The sequence below is a fragment of the Myotis davidii genome, unplaced genomic scaffold, assembly GCF_000327345.1.
Source record: "Myotis davidii unplaced genomic scaffold, ASM32734v1 scaffold762, whole genome shotgun sequence".
Taxonomy (NCBI): domain Eukaryota; kingdom Metazoa; phylum Chordata; class Mammalia; order Chiroptera; family Vespertilionidae; genus Myotis; species Myotis davidii.
In genome coordinates, this window is record NW_006293699.1 from 1,139,096 (window position 1) to 1,143,878 (window position 4,783).

The window sequence follows — 4,783 nt, forward strand, 5'->3', positions numbered from 1 at the left end:
GACTGAGCATCGATCTATGAACCAGGAGGTCATGGTTTGATTCCTAGTCCGGGCACATGCCTGGGTTTCAGGTTCGATCCCCAGTGTGGGGCGATCAGGAGGCAACTGATCAATGATTCTCATCATTAATGTTTCTATCTCTCTCTCCCTTTCCATTCCTCTCTGAAATCAATAAAAATATATATTTTTTAAAAAGTGTATCATTTCTGCCTGGCCACTGTGGCTCAATGGTATTAACCCATGAACCAAGAGGTCATGATTTCACTGGTGAATTCTACCTAACACTGAAGGAAGATTTTATACCAATTCTGTACAATGTCTTATGGAAGATAGAAGCAGAGGAACTACTTCCCAACTCATTCTATGAAGCCAGTATACCCTAATACCAAAAAGAAACAAAGATTTTACAAGAAAAAAAAACCAACTACATACCAATATCTCTCATGAACATAAATGCAAAAATCCTCAACAAAATATTAGCAAATCAAATTCAACAAAGTATAAAATGAATTATACACCATGACCATGTGGGATTTGTCCCAAGTATGCAAGGCTGGTTCAATATTAGAAAATCAACTACTGTAATCCACCGCATCAATAGGCTAAAATGAAAAATCACAGCAACATATCAACAGATGCAGAAAAAACATTTGCTAAAATCTATTGATTCACACACATACACACACACACCCTCAGTAAACTAGGAATAAAGGGGAACTTCATCAACTTGATAAAGAATTACTACAAAAAAGAAACCTAGAGCCAACATTATATTTAATGGTGAGAAACTAGAAGCTTTCCTAGTAAGATCAGGAGGAAGGACGGATGATTCAACACCCCTTTTCAATAATGTACTGGAAGTTTTGGCTACTGCAATAAGACAGGGAAATAAAAGGCATACTGGCTGGGAAGAAGGAAATAAAGCTGTCTTTGTTTGCAGAACATTTCTGTAGGAAATCTGAAAGAATCAACAAAAAACCTCCTGGAACTAATAAGCTATTATAGAAAGGTTTCAGGATACAAAGGTTAATATACAAAAGTCAATCACTTTCTTATATACCAGCAATAAACAAGTGGAAACTGAAATTTAAAAAATATATACCATTAACAGTAGCACCTCCCCCTCAAAATGAAATACCATTCCACCTTCATGGATTGGAAGACTCAATATTGTCAGGATGTCAGTTCCTTCCTATTTGAACTATATATCAGCGCAATACTAATTAAAATCCCACCAAGTTATTTTGTGGGTATCGACAAAGTGATTCTAAAGTTTATATAGGAACCCAGAATAGCCAACACAAGGTTGAGGAAGACCAAGGTGAGAGGACTGACACTACCTGATGCCAAAACCTCTGTGAAGCTACACAGTGGTACTGATGAGAATTAGACAAGCAGATCAATGGAACAACATGGACAGCCCAGAACCAGACCTACTAAATAAAGCTGACGTATCTCCGAGAAAGGAGCAAAGGCAACACAATGGAGAAAAGATGGTCTTTTCAACAAATAGTGCTGGACATGTAAGAACACAAAAATGAATCCAGACACAGACCTCACCCTTCATAGAAATTAACTCAAAATCAATCAGAGACCCAACTATGAAAGGCAAACCTGTAAATCTCTTAGAAGATAACAAGGAGAAAATCTATATGACCTTGGATATGGCAGGGAAATTTTAGATACAACACCAAAGGCATGATACTTAAAAGAAGTAACTGATAAATTAGACTTCATTAAAATTAAAAATTTCTGCTCTGTGAAATACAATGCCAAGGGTAATAGGAGAAAATATTTGCAAAAGACATATCTGATAAAGGACTGTTATGCAAAATATAAAAGAACTCTTAAAACTCGACAATAAGAAAAAAAGAACTTGATTTAAAAATAGGCCAAAGACTTTTAAAGACACCTCACCAGAGAAGACATACAGGTGGCAAATAAGCATATGAAAATATGTCCTTTTCTTTACTATTCTCCTTGTCCTGTGTGTTCACTAAGAAAACTGGGTAAAGACCACATTATATATGTTATCAGGAAAATGTAAATTAAAAAATAAGACACCACTACATACCTATTAGAATGGCCAAACCCAGAACACTGACAACCCCAAGTGCTGACGAGAATGTGGAGCAACAGGAACTCTCCCTCACTGCTGGTGGGAATGCAACATGGTACGACCATTTGGAGACAGTTTGGTGGTTTTTTCAAAACTAAACACATTCTCACCATATGATCCAGCAATCACGCTCCTTGGTATTTATCCAAAGGAGCTGAAAACTTATGTCCACAAAAAAACCTGCACACAAATGTTTATAGCAGCTTTAATTCATAACTGCCAGAACTTGGAAGCAACCAAAATGGCCTTCAGTAGGTGATGGATAAACAAACTGTTGTATATACATACAACAGAATATTACTCATCAATAAAAAGAAATAAGCTATCAAGCTATGAAAAGAACCTTAAATGCATATTACTAACTGAAAGGAGCCAATCTGAAAAGTCTATGGAGACAGTAAAAAGAACAGTGGTTGCCAGGGGTCAGAGGAGAGGAAGGGAAAAGTAGGCAGAACAGCGGACTTTTTTTTTTTTAGTATATTTTTATTGATTTCAGAGAGGAAGGGAGAGGGAGCGAGAGATAGAAACAACAATGTTGAGAGAGAATCATTGATCAGCTGCCTCCTGCACACCCCCTACTGGGGATCAAGCCGGCAACCCAGGCATGTGCCCCTGACCATAACTGAACCCGGGACACTTCAGTCCACAGATTGATGCTCTATCCACTAAGCCAAACTGTCTAAGGCAGAACAGAGGACTTTAGGGCAGTGAAACTACTCTGCAAGACACTATAATGATGGATACCTGTCATTGTATATTTGTGCAAATCCATAGAATGTACAACACCAAGAACGAACCTTAGAATAAACTATAGACTTAGGGTAATAATGATGTGTCGCCGAAGCCGGTTTGGCTCGGTGGATGGAGCGTCGGCCTGCGGACTGAGGGGTCCCGGGTTCGATTCCGGTTGGGGGCATGCACCTGGGTTGTGGGCACATCCCCGGTGGGAGATGGGCGGGAGGCAGCTGATCGATGTTTCTCTCTCATCGATGTTTCTAGCTCTCTATCTCTCTCCCTTCCTCACTGTAAAAAATCAATAAAATATATTTTTTAAAAAAATAATGATGTGTCAACAGAGGTTCAACTCTAACAAATGTATTATGCTGGTGGGGGGTATTGATGATTGAGGAGGCTATGCATTGTGTAGAGGTAAGAGGTATATGAGAAATTTCTGCACCTTCCACTCAAGATTACCGTGAACCATTAACTGCTCTAAAAACTATAGTCTACTTAAAAAATTAAGCTAAGGTTAAACAAAGTATCAATGTGAGCGGGTGTTCATAAGCATGTGTATACACTCACATCTACGTATTTACTAGTATATCACTAAAACGAAATAACTATTTCTCTACACAAAAAAACAACATGATATTCATCCTCAGAGCCTAGATTTTTATATCTAATCCTATTCTCCCCACTAAAAAGAACTAGGAGTCTTGGGGTATAAAGAATGGAGGATGGGCCTGAAAAAATGCTGTTACCAAAGAGCAATGCTTGCACATTTTGAGATGATATCAAAAAAGACTCAGAAGCCAATTGAAAAGAGACTTCCACTAGCTACACTCTGACAATTTGAATAAAATTATAATTAGCTAAATCATAATTAACCAATTATAACTAAAACAAGTTTATGAAGCCCTAATTACATAATGATTCTCAAAGAAAAGTGGAATTCCTCTTCTTAAGTAACTAGCACGGCATCCAAGTTTTTGTATTCATAAAGGAAAGTACAGAGACTGGTAACAGCCACCTCCAATAGAAAGACTGGATTTTCTTACCAATTAAACACAACAAATTGATCCATGGGATGGATGTCTTGCTACTTTCCCAATAACCACTAGTAAGACAGCATTCTCAACACTCACACCCCACACACCCCCTATAGAGTGCTCATTTTCATAAATACTCTTCTATTACTACAAATCATTAAAGAAATGTGTCAAGACATGGATTTTACAGGAAAAAGAGGCCTTCCAATAAACCCAGGGCCTTGAGACATGCAGAGAAGTTCAAGCCTTGCAGCCAACTCGAGCATGCTTCCACATTGACTGGAAATGTACAGAACTCTTCCCTTTGCTTGGGGTTCTTTGCAGGTTGGTAGTTTTAACAATTGTTCTTTGTCCTTTTCTTTACTATTCTCCTTGTCCTGTGTGTTCACTAAAAGAACTGGGCAAAGGCCAAGGACAAAGACAGAGTAAAAACTAATGCATTTGGCTTTATTTAACTTTAGTATAAAAGGCCAGGATGAGAAACAGATCATCCTGCGGCTGTTAAGATCTTTCACTATCCTGTATTTGCCTTGACATCCCATAGGAGATAGTGTGAGGAGATAAGTTTATTTGTGAGGCTTCAGGTAAGAAAAAAATTAAGATCCAGAATATTAGTTTTGTGATGATGTTCCAGGCACAGAAGACAAGTCAAATGCCTGAGAGAGGACTATGCTTGGTGCACTCTGAGAATAGCAAGGAGACCAATGTGGGTATGGCTCAGGGAGCAAGAGTGGAAGATGTGGTTGGACAGGCAGGTTAGTAGAGTATGAAGATCACAGTAGGGACTTTGGATTTTATTTTAAACTAGAGGCCCGGTGCACAAAAATTTGTGCACTCGGGGGGGGGGGGGGGGCCCCCTCAGCCCGGCCTGTGCCCTCTCGCAGTCTGGGGCCCC

General features: G+C 38.9%; 1 protein-coding gene and 1 long non-coding RNA gene across 3 annotated transcripts in view; one reads left to right on the forward strand and one right to left on the reverse strand.

Annotated features, from left to right (window-relative positions):
- The window catches only part of KMT2C (lysine (K)-specific methyltransferase 2C), a 270,221-nt gene that overhangs the window by 167,576 nt on the left and 97,862 nt on the right, over nt 1-4,783 (reverse strand). The gene's annotated exons all lie outside the window — the stretch shown is intronic.
- The window catches only part of LOC107183684, a 12,741-nt gene continuing 9,132 nt past the window's right edge, over nt 1,175-4,783 (forward strand). Inside the window, exons 1-2 of the long non-coding RNA XR_001514477.1 lie at nt 1,175-1,184; nt 3,391-3,393. This is a non-coding gene — a long non-coding RNA (uncharacterized LOC107183684). The remainder of the gene's footprint in view (nt 1,185-3,390; nt 3,394-4,783) is intronic.